Genomic DNA, 14,753 nt, shown 5'->3' on the forward strand with positions numbered 1-14,753 from the left:
TTTCCCCAAGGGGACGTGCTTGACCACTGAAAGATGAAAGCTCACACCTCATTGGCTAGGCTAGCCTCATGGGCTCACCCAACATCAAGGAGCTAGGTTTTTATTTTATTTTATTTTTTTAAGATTTTATTTATTTATTTGACAGAGATCACAAGTAGGCAGAGAGGCAGGCAGAGAGAGGGGAGGAAGCAGGCTCCCTGCCGAGCAGAGAGCCCGATGTGGGGCTTGATCCCAGAACCCTGGGATCATGACCCAAGCTGAAGGCAGAGGTCCCAAACCACTGAGCCACTCAGGCACCCCCCCCTTTTTTTTAATCTTATGGAATAAATAATATCTGTATATTGTAGCAGTCTTCTCTACTATTGAAATGTAAATGATTGACATTGGAAAATTTATCCTAGGTGAGTGAAGTAGAAAGTTAAAATTTATCCACAGATCCACTTGTTACATCAGAAATCCAGACAGATAAGATGCCAGAAATGATAAAGAAAATACTGACAAGATAGATGAACATTTTTCTCTCTCCCCATAAACTTTAGCTTTTGATTATAAGAAGTATTTCCCAAGTTTTTTCAAAGTAACCTATATATTCTGCAAAAGTCAGTTCTTGCATATCCAAAGAAAAATGTAATAGGAAAGTCTTAATTATCTAAATTGGGTGTCTGCAGTAACTCAAATCACCTTTCTGTTCTAATTTGCCTGAGTATTTCTGGCCATGGCTGTTGTGGAGCAAAATGTAAATATGCCCAAATTAAATGAAGCACGGCATTTTAGGAGTGACTGTTTATTAGTTTATGAGTAGAAACTAGACCTAAAGTAATTTTGTTTCTTACATACCTGATTTTGAAGTAATATACCTACTGGTTAGGAAAATGAGATCTGAAGCTTAACTTCCTGGGTTCACATTATCTGTATGACCTTAGGTACTCAGTAACCTCCTCCTTTATCAATTTACCCATCAAAAAATGATGGTAATATTAACACTTACCTCATATGGTCGTTGTAGGATAAAGCACATAGAAGACTAGAACACAGTAAACACTTAAAATGTTTTTTTAATAACCGTTATTGTTAATCACTGTCTGATACTTACCAATGTTTTTCATCAAACTATTGCTGCATCAGTTTTTGTGGGTAGCAGTCAGTTATCAGTTTGATGGGAAACACCCTGGATTAAAGTTGGAGTCTTAGATCAACAAATTAGAGGTTATGTGTCCTTGGCAAGCTGCCATCTATGGTTTTTTTGCCCGGAAAGTGGAACATATGCCTGCTACACTCAAGTCATTGGGAAAATTAAGTGGGATTAGATTTACTGAATGAAAATCATAAAATCCTATACAGCTGTAAAGGCCTGCTATCTACTCATTTAATCAGTTATCTTCAAAATAGTTACAGCTGTACAACCAGATTCTGTAGCTAGTCGTCTACAACATGTACAGAGGAAACGTGTTAGAAATATATATCAGAATATCCAGCTATTCTTGAGTATATGAGAGTTCATTTCCCTTACTTATCAAGGAGAGGAAACTTACCTGTCCAACCAACTTAGTAGTGAAACTTAACTTTTTAAGTGTCACTTGATTTCTCCATAGTTCTCCCTCCATCTTCTCACTTCCACATTTTTTATTTCCATTGTTGGTTTACATGAGCTCCAGGAGCAAACTGTCTAATGTCCCTTCCTTGCTTCCCTGGCTCATCAATCTCTCTCCCCTTCCGCTGCCTGGATGGTTTTGCTGTTCTTCCTTTCCTCTCCTGACCTATTCTACATTAGGGTAAAATGAGAGTCTCCACAGACAATAATGAATATTGATCCTCCAATTTAGCCCCAAACACCTACAGCGGCAGTAGATCGATTTAAAGAACATTCAGGTGTGAGAAAACCAAATCGTCACACTAAAAACAGCCAGCTGCGTTTTGATGAAACTACGTCTTCAGCTGTTTGAATGCTGTCCTCTTCTGCAGACTTTTAAACTAAAATCATATCATGGCTTTACTGCTTTGGGCTCCACATATTTGCCTGAAAAGAAGAGAATAATGTAAACATTTTAAAGTTATAGGGGCTTCATTATTAAAACACAATGGGAAAAAAAAGTATGCAGGTAAACTTTGGTATTCTCCTCTGCTTTCATTCAGTATCAAATTCACATAGGAATTTGGTAGTTTAAAAAAAATCTTGCAGTAGGGGCACCTGAGTGCCTTAGTGGGTTAAGCCTCTGCCTTTGGCTTAGGCCATGATCTCAGGGTCCTGGGATCAAGCCCTGCATGGGGGGTGGGGGGGGTCACTGCTCAGCAGGGAACCTGCTCCCCCCAAACCCCGCCTGCCTCTCTGCCTACTTGTGATCTCTCTCTCTGTAATATAAATTTAAAAAAAATCTTTTTTAAAAAAATTGAAATATCCAGACTACTATTTGTAAGTTTTCTTGTTATTGTCTCACATGACCAAGCTAATTTCTTGAGGACATTTCTGCTAGGCCCCCCATATCACAGTCTCTGAAAGACTTTTGTAGCTCTGATAGAGTTTCCAGTGTTTAAAAAAATTAAACATCATGCAATTTTAAAAAATAAGGGGGTGGCCTTGGTTTCAAAACATATGAAGTTATTGGACAATATCCAGAGACTGTATGCCATGAATATGTCTCTCTATTCCTCTGGTTAAATAGCTTTTCCTCCCACATTTTGCTGGGCATATGATGGTCCCATTAAGCTCGCTCATAGTTTCCCTATTGTTTACTATTCTTCCCTGCACCATCTCTGCACCTGTGTAAAATATAAGCTCTCCTGAAGACACAGATCAAAGGTGAATTCCTCCATAAAGCCTTTCCTGATTCTCGAGTAGGAATTGATCTTTCCCTCCTTTGATTTTCTGAAAATTTTTAACCTATTTAGTGCAAATTGTCTTATACAAATGCAACTACTAAGGCAGTTACAGATTCTTTCAGGAGAGAGACTTGGTCTATCTTGTCATCCTCTACATGCCCTAATACAATGAGTAGCTAACCCTCATTGTTAGTAAACGTGTAGGAATAACTTTAACCAAATAAATTTATTGAGTAAAATGATAACTAGATGAAAGTGTTATACCACAGTTATATTACAATAGATATGATGTCTCATTTCCAATGATGCAAATAGAATGAAAGTCCCAATGAGGTAGTACCACGACAGACAAAAACTTGCTAAAGATGGGAAAGCAAACTAACTTTCATTGAACACTATGTTAGCTCCCTGTGGCTTCCATAACAAATGACAACAAATTGGGTAACTAGAAACAAAACAGAAATGCATTCTTTCAGCGTTCTAGACACCAGAAGTCCAAGACCAGTTTCACTGTGTTGGTATCAAGGTATCAGCAGGGCTGCACTCCTTTTGGAGGCTCCTGGGGAAAGTGCATTCCTTCCTCCTTCAGCTTTTGGCGGCAGCTGATGTTCCCTGGTTTATGGGCCACATTCCTCTAATCAGCCTCCATAGTCACACTGCCTTCTTCTCTTCTGTGTCAAAACCATCTGCCTTGGTTTTTTTTTGTTTTGTTTTAATGGCCACTAGTGCTTGCATTTTTCGGCCCATGCAGATAAGCCAGAATAATTTTCCCATCTCAAGAATCATAACTTGGGCTATAAAGATCCTTTTTCCTAACATTTACAGGTTCCAGGGATTAGAGCCTTAGTATTCAGCCTACAATAAAGATCAACTAGACATGCTCCTCTGGATGGTTTTACTCCCCTCTGTATAGTTTGTGAAGAAACTAATTGCTGTTCTGATTTGACAGGTGAGACCACTGAAGTCCCAGACATTGGGTGACTTACCTAAAGTTACATGTAGTCAGTGGTTAGATAATTGATTCAAACCTAGATCTGTCTGGCTCCAACTTGATTTTGTTTTTTTGTTATATCCTAGCTTTTTAAGTCCTAGACACACAGTAGATTGCTAATAAATGTTTGTTGATACAAAAGGAAACCTTTAGCGAGATTTTGAAGTTTGCTGCTTTATCATTTTGTCACCATTTCTAAAAGTTCATTGATTTTTAAAGCACTTGTATATATCAGATGTCTCTTCAGAAAGTATTTTCAAATACGAGTGCAGTGTTGTCTCCAAATGGATCATCACTGAGAATTAGAGGCAGTTTTGTCAAGGTAATTCAACATAAGGGATGTCAAGATTTCATGTAGCAAATAAAAAAAAGAATTGAAATTTGAGAGGGTGAAAATATGTACCAAAGTCGTTAGTCTACAAAGCCTGAAAACACACAGCTGCAATACAATCCAGGATGACTGGGAATATGCTAGATTATCTCTGTGAAGTAATGACATTTCTGAACATAAGGTTAAAACTCAAACAATGTTACATATTTGCCCTGATTTCCCCTAAGTCCTAGTTCCTTGTAAAACAGTATTACTGGACTCTGATAATACAGTATATGTTTTCTAGGGAACGTTTTAAAAACTTCATTTGGTGAAGTGATTTTTAAAACTTCAGGAAGCACCAATGGGCACTTCCACTCCACTAGTTTATGCTACTTAATGTAAAAACACCGGTTTTCTTGGCCCATAAAGTCACGTATTGTCTGTTGCTGATGTGTAACAAGTTACCACAGATTCAGCACAGACTTACCATGAGAGCTGCTTATTATGTTAAAGTTCTGTAAGTCAGAAGCGTACACACATTGGTCATCTCATTCTCTACTTCTGGTTTCAAAGAGCCAAATTCTTGGCAGGACTGCAGTGCTTTGTAGAGACTTTGGATTTTAATTCACTTCCAAGCTAGTTCAGGATGCGCCAGAATTCAGTTTTCTGTGGCCGTCAAACTGATGTTCCTGCTTCTTTGCTCACTGCTGACTGGGAGTCACCCATGTCTTCTAGAAGCTGCCTGCATTTCTTGGGTCAGAGCCCCCTTCCTCCATATTCAAAGACTGCAATTGTATATTGAGTTCTTCTCATGCTTTGACTATCTCTGACATCCCTTTTGGTCTCATAGCTCCTCTGCTGCCTCCCACCACGTATTTTTCTATTTTCCTCTTCTAATTTTAAGGCTCCATGTGATTATATCAAGTCTACCAGGATAAGCTCTCTTTCTTAAGGTCAGTTGGTTCATAATCTGAATTTAATCTGCGAAGTCCCTTTACAGAAATAACTAGAGTAGTATTTGATTGAACAACCAGCTACAGGAATCTTTGGAGAACAATTTTCTTTTTAAGATTTTATTTATTTATTTGAGAGAGAGAGAGAAGGGGAAAGAGAGACAAGTGGGGATGGGGAGAGGGAGAAGCAGGCTCCCTGCTGAGCAGAGAGCCTAATTCAAGGCTCCATCCCAGGACTCTGGGATCATGAGTTGAGCTGAAGGCAGATGCTTAACTGACTGAGCCGCCCAGTTGCCCCTGGAAAACATTTTTAGAATTATTCCTAAAGCAAGGTTTAGAGTCTCAACTAAAGTGTACTTTTATTCTTAATTTTCGATTTCTAGCTTTCAAAGATCAGATTACTCAGTAAGGAATTAGCAGTACCAGAAACATGGAATTAACCACCTATTTTCCTGAATAGAGCTGAAAGATAGAACATTTGAAGGTTCAGACACACTTATGCAGCCACATTTCCATTTTATATATGAATACTACCAGATGGGAAGCAAAGGTTAGACTCAGTTCTTTTTGAAAATCACTTATTGTCTAAAGCTTGTATGTCTAATGCACTAGCGATAATAAACATGCACTATGTTCAAATGGAAAAAAAAAAAGTACTTACCAAAATCTTTAAGATAAGAATTGACAGAACCAGGTGCTTACTGACAAAGGATAGTAAAATACTTTTCTCTAAGAGGTAGGTCACCTCAGCATTATCAAAGTGTCTTAACTTGGAGATAATTTTTCTATTCCTTTCAGTTGCTGATTTGGATACATTCTAGGTGGTGATAAGGGAACCTTCTCCAAGAGCCAATTAGACATTGAAAGATAACTCTTTTTTTTTTAATATAATTTTTTATTTTTTATAAACATATATTTTTATCCCCAGGGGTACAGGTCTGTGAATCACCAGGTTTACACACTTCACAGCACTCACCAAAGCACATACCCTCCCCAATGTCCATAATCCCACCCCCTTCTCCCAAACCCCCTCCCCCCAGCAATCCTCAGTTTGTTTTGTGAGATTAATAGTCACTTATGGTTTGTCTCCCTCCCAATCCCATCTTGTTTCATTGATTCTTCTCGTACCCACTTAAGCACCCATGTTGCATCACCACTTCCTCATATCAGGGAGATCATATGATAGTTGTCTTTCTCTGCTTGACTTATTTCGCTAAGCATGATACGCTCTAGTTCCATCCATGTTGCCGCAAATGGCAAGATTTCATTTCTTTTGATGGCTGCATAGTATTCCATTGTGTATATATACCACATCTTCTTGATCCATTCATCTGTTGATGGACATCTAGGTTCTTTCCATAGTTTGGCTATTGTAGACATTGCTGCTATAAACATTCGGGTGCACGTGCCCCTTTGGATCACTACGTTTGTATCTTTAGGGTCAATACCCAATAGTGCAATTGCTGGGTCATAGGGCAGTTCTATTTTCAACAAAGATAACTCTTGAGGTGATAAAATAATTATTCCATTTACTAACATAGAAAAACATCATACCACTCAAGAACCTGGCTATTATTACCCCATCTTAGTTTCTTGAAGTCAATGTTCTTATAAACAGAGTATGAGTGCAAGTGATGTAGGAACAAAGCTTTTTAAGAGCTGGTGATTTTTTTCCACTTAATTTCCCCTTCAGCTGGATGGACACTGAGTTTCAGATAGCAAGGAGGTGTGAGGGGATGAGTGAGCCACAAGAGGGAGGGAGCCCAAGTCACTGGATCCTCACATGGAGAAGACCTCCTATCAACCAGGAACACCTGCACTGGATGGTTCGGTGATTTAGAAATACATTCTGTTGTGATTAGGTCTTTATACCCTTTGGATCTGTTCTTTCCAGCAGCTGATATTATCCACACTAATACCTCTTGCATTTATCTTCCTCTGGAATTCATAGTATCAACTTCATGTGGCAAGTTCTCTACTCTCTGACACTTTAGATTGCATAAATCCTTATCACTCTCAAACTGTTTTCAAGGATATTGTTTATGTTATAAAGATCAAGAGTATATTTTGGAACTCAGAGCTGAGAATTTGAAACAAATACTGAAATACTTTGTGCATTATTTCACCTGGATCAAAGCATGTTAACCTTGTTTTGTTTTGCTTTGTAGTTTTAATAATGGAAGGGCTACAGAGCAAAGGGCAAAATTAAGAGTAGTAAAAAATATATACATGGACAAGAATTACTATTTTGTACAAGTTTAACTCAATAGAATTCTCAGCATGAAATTAAATTCAAGATGAAGGGAAGGAAAACACAGATCTCCTTTTAGGTGGAGAGGGTCTATATTTAAAGATTTATTATAATGCAGAGTTTATACATGCTCACATTTGCCATGTTGTCCTTCTGGAAAGTGAAGGTAATTTTTTGGGTCCCAGTAAAGCAGATCAGTGAGTGCTAGTACCTAAAGCCATGGGTCCATGCTGATTTTATGACTAATTCAGTTGGGTAATTCTTTCTTACAAATTTCTCGTTTGAACATAATAACTGCAATATCCAGATTGAATGCTTTTCCTGACTTAAAGTTTTTTTTTTTAAGTCAGTTAATATACTCTTTCTAGTCACTAGAAAGAGTATATTATTTAAAGAGTAAGGATTTTAAGAAAAATATTTAAAGAGTAAGTATTTTAAGAAAAATATTTTACAAAGAAAACAGAGCAAATATAATTTGTAACCATAGTCACTCCTTAATCTAAATTTAGTCTTTTATAAATGATATTTACACTTACCATTATTTACAAAATCATGTAATTGATTATTTTTAGAAGACAATGAACATTTCTATAAATGGAGGCAAATTGTATTATGTTCACACAACACTGGATTACAGTTAACTGCAAGGAGACTGATGAAGCTGGTGGGATCTTAGATTCAAATAATCAGAATGTTCATTAGGAAAACTGTCTTAATAATTTGATTCCTAAATCACATCATTTTAATACTATTTATTCAAGTCACATAACAATAATTTATTATTGTACAAGAAACAATGGTGATATGTTGCAGGTGTAGAAGACATGTTGGAGAAACAAGGTATAAGTCTCTGTTCTCATACTGCTTACTTTCTGATAAAGACAAACAGGTGGGGTGTCTGGGTGTTAAGCATCTATCTTCCGCTTCGGTCATAATCCCAGGATCCTGGGATGGAGCCTTACTTTGGTTTCTTTGCTCAGAGGGAAGCCCGCTTCTCCCTCTGCTTCTGCCCTTCTCCACTCATGCTCTCTCTTGCTCACTCTATCTTAAATAAATAAATAAATAAATAATAAGACAGAAAGAAAAGGAAGCAAGAAAATAGAGAAAGGAAGGAGGGACAAAGAAAAGCGACTCTCAAATGTTGACTGAATTAATTGAAAAATAATAAAAAAGAAATGCACAAATGAATACTAATGAAAATATTCTCAGTAGATTAGTTGGGCTTTAATTAAGGAAACAGAGCCACTCTGAATATTATGCACTCAGGAATTTATCATCAGAATGAGACATATAAGTATCTACAAAGGGGAGCTGGAAAATTGTAAGTCATTATAAGTCGCTGAGTCAGTGGTCAAAAAGAAGAGAAAAATTCAGAGTGAGGATACACTGGAAGCCCCCAGCCCCTCCACAACTGCCTTTCTCTGCCTCCTACTATGGTGAGTTTGATGACTTTAGGGAGTTGATGGCTGCTGATTCATTGGTTCAAATCTTATGCAAATTTCTATTGTGACCAATGCCACGCTGGAACTATACAGGAAGGATGATTCTGGAAACTGTAGTTCTAGATTAGCCAACATTCCCATTGGGATTTTTGGAGTGTACATAATTTCACTTTTATCTGTGCTATGTGGTATCTATATTTCCTATTTATAATGTGTTATTTCCAAATAAAGTCATTAACAAAATAAATTACTTTTGGAAATGATATTAAAATCAAAGCAAGTACAGAGCTATAAAGTTATAAAATCCTCTTTGAGTCTCCTCCTGGTAATTTTGCATGTTGCTCTGTGTATTCATCTAGTGCTTTGCACTTGGCAAATATCATTTCAAATTCTCATGAAATCGTTATAGGTAGTTGCAATTTGCCAGAGCATTTCTCTCCTGCTTTTCTAAAAAAAAGAAAGAAAGAAAGAAAGAAAGAAAGAAAGAAAGAAAGAAAGAAAGAAAGAAAGAAAGAAACAATAAAGTGAAATGAGGGGGGAAATGTATGCAAATGTCCGGGTTGAGGTAAAGCCCCACAAGATGCTAGCCTAATGACCAATCTACTCACTGGCCTATGCAGTGAAAACAATTTTCTCTGCTGCAGAAAGTCAGAATAGACACCAAGGGGTGGCATCAGTTGATCTGTAAGTGTAACATTTACTCTTTCCTTAAATGCATGAAATAGATCTATACAATTCAGATCATTTTTCTAGAGAATGTTAAGGACTGACAACCACATCCAAAACCCTGGCAATCTTCATAGCATGAAAATAATTCATTGCACACTTTAAACTGAGTTGGCTTGCACATGATTTAATAAGGGCAATTTTGGATGTTTCAGTATGAATTGCCTTTATTTTAGCAATTTTCTGGAGCCCAACTATGCCATTTATATTATTTTATCCTCTGGTAATCAATAGCCATCCAAAGTCAACTAGTTTGATTTTTTTTTCAACATAATCTATTGTATTTAGATAATACTTACAATGAAAACAAAGCAATTTGAATTGGAAAGTATTTGATTTTGAAGACAAACCCTTAAAGCTGATGTACAGTTAAAATAAATAGAAATTGTTATATTTCCAAATCTAACATCATCAAAATCCTGTAAGATGATATAATCAATGGAACACTTTAAATTGACAGTTGCTCTAAAATTGAAATGGAGAAATACCGTGTTTTCTTCTAAAGAATTTTTACTTTAAGGTCAGACTATTTTTTTCCTCTACATCTATCAAGTAGATTTAGAGTGTGTATTAAAATGAAAGTAACCTATATATATCAAGTTTAGAGATGGATTGGAAAAGGCCTCAACAGGACGTCAATTGCATATCAAAGTCAATAATTTTACAAAATGTGGAGCTTCAAGTAAAAAAGTACTTTAGCAAACTTACTATTTAGGTGCTTACTGCTTTATTCTTTGGTTAATAGCCGAAAGCCATTATTCCTTTTGTTAGTAATAAAAAAAAATGTCTGTACAAGTTGTTGGCAGTGACCCTCCCTGGAGTAAAAACAATCTACACAGTGGTTGTCTTTGAGTAAAATACTAAGAAAATGCGTATTTGGAAAAGTATAATATGGACATGATCACACCAGAGAGAAGAAAGTTGACAATAACCAAGTTTGCTGCAGGGGTTTTTTGTTTTGTTTTGTTACTGTTTTTGTTGTTGTTGTTGTTGTTGTTGTTGTTTTGCTTTGTTTTGTTTTTATTAACATATAATGTATTATTTGCCCGAGAGGTACAGGTCTGTGAGTCATCAGGCTTACATATTTCACAGCACTTACCATAGCACATCCCCTCCCCAATGTCCATAACCCAACCACCCTATCCCTCCCTCCCTACCTCCAGCAACCTTCAGTTTGTTTCCTGAGATTAAGAGTCTCTTATGGTTTGTCTCCCTCCTCTCCCATCTTGCTTCATTTTTTTCCTTCCCTTCCCCCCACATCCCCTCCTCCCTGCCTCTCAAACTCCTCATATTGGAGAGATCTGCTGTTTTTATAGGGAACATTCGGTCTCACAATTATAGTTCTGTATTCTGTAGTGACAGTGACAATGAAGACGCCTTTTTTAATACTTACTTCATCTTATTATAAGTAATCACTTGTCAGTATTTCAGATGTATCTTAGCTAAAATTAGTGAATGTCCTAACATCAATGGTTTTGAGGCCTGTACATTTGGTATTGTTTGACCTTGAATCTTTTATATCTCTTAGCATGGAGGACAAAGAAAGGCTATATGTTGTTGTTTGAGGGTCTGTACATCTAGACCAATTTTGCATTTGGCAAATGAGTGAAAAAAAAATTGATACACTATTGGACCTTTTAATTTCTTTTTTTGATTCAGCTTTCCCAGGCTGAAAGCGTCAATTTATGTTCACGATGATGTTCTTTTTTTTTAATTGTCTACATTCTTTCTAATATACTGTTGGAAGACCCCCCCCCCAAAAAAAAAGAAAAGAGAAGAGAAGAAATGAAAAGAACCATGATGCTAAATTCCTGCACGTAAACTCCTATAATTGTTACCAGATTAATTACTTTCCAGATTAAGTCCAAAGTCCTTATGCAATTACTATTAAATATCTCATCTCAAAATCAACTTAATTTTCTATAATTCAGCTTAATTTCTCTCTCTATTTTATCACTGTGGGTGAAACATCTCAGTTCCTTCAAGGGTCATCACTGTTCCCCATACTCACCTCCCAGGGCTTTGTCACAGTACTAGAGTCTTATGTAGTATCAAGGCAAGAGTTGAGAGGAGGAGGACAATGTATTCCTTGACTTTGTTGCAGTAATTTGACAATGAAATATAGATTACCACATTGATTGGATCACTCCAGGTCCAGTGACTTAAACTATTCTGTGCAAGATGGACCACAGAATATATTGGAGAAATTGTCCAGGGCTCCATCTTCCTAGACACACCACAGAGCGTTCTGTGGTGACTTGCTAGATCCCCTGAGATCTGCCAGACCCACCAACACCTCTCTCTTTTTTTCTCTCTTCATGTTTTTCTCACTTTTTCCCTTCCTACCTCTCTCTATCTCTATGTATCTCTCTACCTTATTTTCTCTCTATAGTTCAAGGGATATCTTTTTATTTTGGGGGGGTTCATAGATGGGAGACTTCTGCCTCCCTTGGCTTCCTTCAATAACCATTGTTGATATGAGGAATTCTCTCCCTAGTTGATGCTTATAGGTTCTGGAAATACAAATTATAAGGACTTACAGGTCTTGTCCTGTTTTCCTTTCTACCATATCCTACTTACAAAACAATGAGCACAGAACCCACTAGTTTCCTGAATGGAGAAGCAGGTAAAGGTGGAAAAATTATGCCTTAATATCAATACTACAAGATTTGTAATTGTACTTTCACTGCATCTCCTCACTCATATGCATTTTCCTTACATTCTTATAACATCAGATGGTTCATAGCTTCTTGAATTTGCTCATTTGTATTTCCTAATCTTTGAATAGCTGTGTTCGTCCTGTATCTGCTTAGAATGACTCTTCATGTGTAAGCAGAAATGTGTGCAATATGATGCAAGAGAAGGAGATAAAGATGCCTCTGCCATCACCTCTATATGTAGATGTATCACCCTTCTCCCAGAGGGTGGAAGCTATTTGGCCATGAACCAATTAAGAAGTCAGTGTAAAGCTCTGCATAAAATGGTAGCAAAGTTAATAATTTTTACCAGATAAAAACAAACCTATGTATCTATATACATATATCTTTATATATTCACAGGTATGTATATGTTTATATACAAGCATACCAAACATATATGTATTTTTAGAAGTGGGAACATCTTGTTTAACGTTTGCAAGGATCTGTTGACCATTTTGTAAACCCTGTAACATACATGAATACTACTTAGAAGACTTCTACTTAACATATATTTACCTCAAACTTTTTATATATATGAGCTGTCATCTTAGTGTTCTGTCACCAGCCTTTTAGACATGTTACAACTCATTACTCCCCAATTTATATTAAATACTTGATAAGTTTTGAGAGACTGATAATTCACTTGATAGTAATTGTGACCACATCAGCGTTACCAGCAGAGCCTCCACAAATCATTTCTTTCTGTGACTTACCTTTGAAGATGGATAAATACATGTTTTGTGAAGATGATTATTACTTTCAATATCATACAGTGATATTTTCTGATCTTACTCCTAAATTCTGAGGATGGAGTCGCCTATGAGTTTAGAATTCATCTAAAGAGACCCCTAGTTAAACCCCTTTGGGAAAGAGGTTTTAATAGTAAGAACTTAGAGGGACACCTGGGTGGCTCAGTTGGTTAAGCCTCCATGTTTGGCTCAGGTCATGATCCAAGAATCCTGAGATCAAACCCCGTGTAGTATAGGGCTCCCTGCTCAGTGGGGAGTCTTCTTCTCCCTTTCGCTTTGTCCCTCCCCCAATCATGCTCTCTCTCTCTCAAGTAAATAAATAAATAAATAAAATCTAAAAAAAATTCTAAAAACTTTGATGTAGCCATCTACAGTGTGCATCTTTATATAACTTTTATTTTCATGGTTATCAACTACAGGTAGAACATAGAGATTCTTCTAGGTTCATTGGTCTACTCCTCTGACTTGGTTCATGGCATCTATTCTAAATCTCTTTAAGATTATTACTGATGTTATGTTACTGAATTGTATGAACATCTTCTGGTTCTTATTTTTACCTGGTATCACTGTCAGGCTATTTTGCCCTAGGATGACCATTATTTCTCAGAGAAGCAGCTCTTTCAGTAGTCAGACACTGAAAAGTTAACCTTCACCTGTCAAGGATTCAATCAAGACTCCTTGCAATGAAAGACATTTTCCTTTATTTTTAAAGTTTTTAATGCCAGTATAGTTAATATCAAGTGTTAAATTAATATTAGCTGGAAAATATAGTGATAATTCAGTAATTCCATACATCACCTGGTGTTCATAAGAAGTGCTCTCCTTAATCCCCACTCCCTGTTTCACCCATTCCCCTCCCTTACCTACCCTCTGGTGAACATCAGTTTATTCTCTCTAGCTAAGACTCTGTTTCTTGGTTTGTCTCTCTCTCTCTCTCTCTCTCTTTGTTCCTTTGGTTGTTTGTTTCATTTCTTAAATTCCCCATGTGAGTAAAATCATACAGCCTTTGTCTGAAAGACATTTTTCTTGATCGGGGTTCTACTCATACAGCCTTAAATTTGCCATTCCCCACCTCTTATTCTTTAATTCCAACCACACCAGTTTCCTCATGTCTTGAGTTTTTACAAATGCTACTCCTTTCTGTAAAGCCCTTTCCACATCCTTCACATCTAACATACGGCACAGGGATCTTGAAAGCCATCTCTATGCACCCACAGTTATTCTCCTTCCCTTGTCTGGGTCTCTGTCTTCTCATCTCCAAGAACTTCCTCTGTGACAGTAAATTAAAAAAAAAAAATTCTAAGATTTTATTTGTTTGACAGAGAGAGAGAGAGCGAGAGAGAGCGCGCACAATCGGAAGGAGTGGGGGAGGGAGAAGCAGGCTCCCTGCTCAGCGGGGAGCCCCATATAGGACTCCATCCTAGGATCCTGAGATCATGACGTGAGTCAAGGCAGACAACTGACTGAGCATTGAAGCACCTTCAAAATGTTTTATTATCTGTTTATTTACTGGTTTTTCCATAAGATAGTAAGTTCTTTTGTATAGTTTAGGCACTTGCAAAGAATGCCTGTTCAATAAATGATAAATAGATTGATAACAGATAAATAGATTAAAGAATGAATCTCCATTTTCCCCTTTTCCTTTTTCTCTTTTTACATGTAAATATTTTGAAACTTTAAAAGTGAGATTATTTTGAAAAAATCAGGATCTCATAACCATGATATGCTGATACTTCTGAGTATAGCAATACAAACATTTATGCTCTCAGTTTCAAAACTGTTAAATATTATTGACATTAAAACAAAACTGCT

The sequence above is a fragment of the Mustela nivalis genome, assembly GCF_964662115.1.
Source record: "Mustela nivalis genome assembly, chromosome: 5".
NCBI lineage: Eukaryota > Metazoa > Chordata > Mammalia > Carnivora > Mustelidae > Mustela > Mustela nivalis.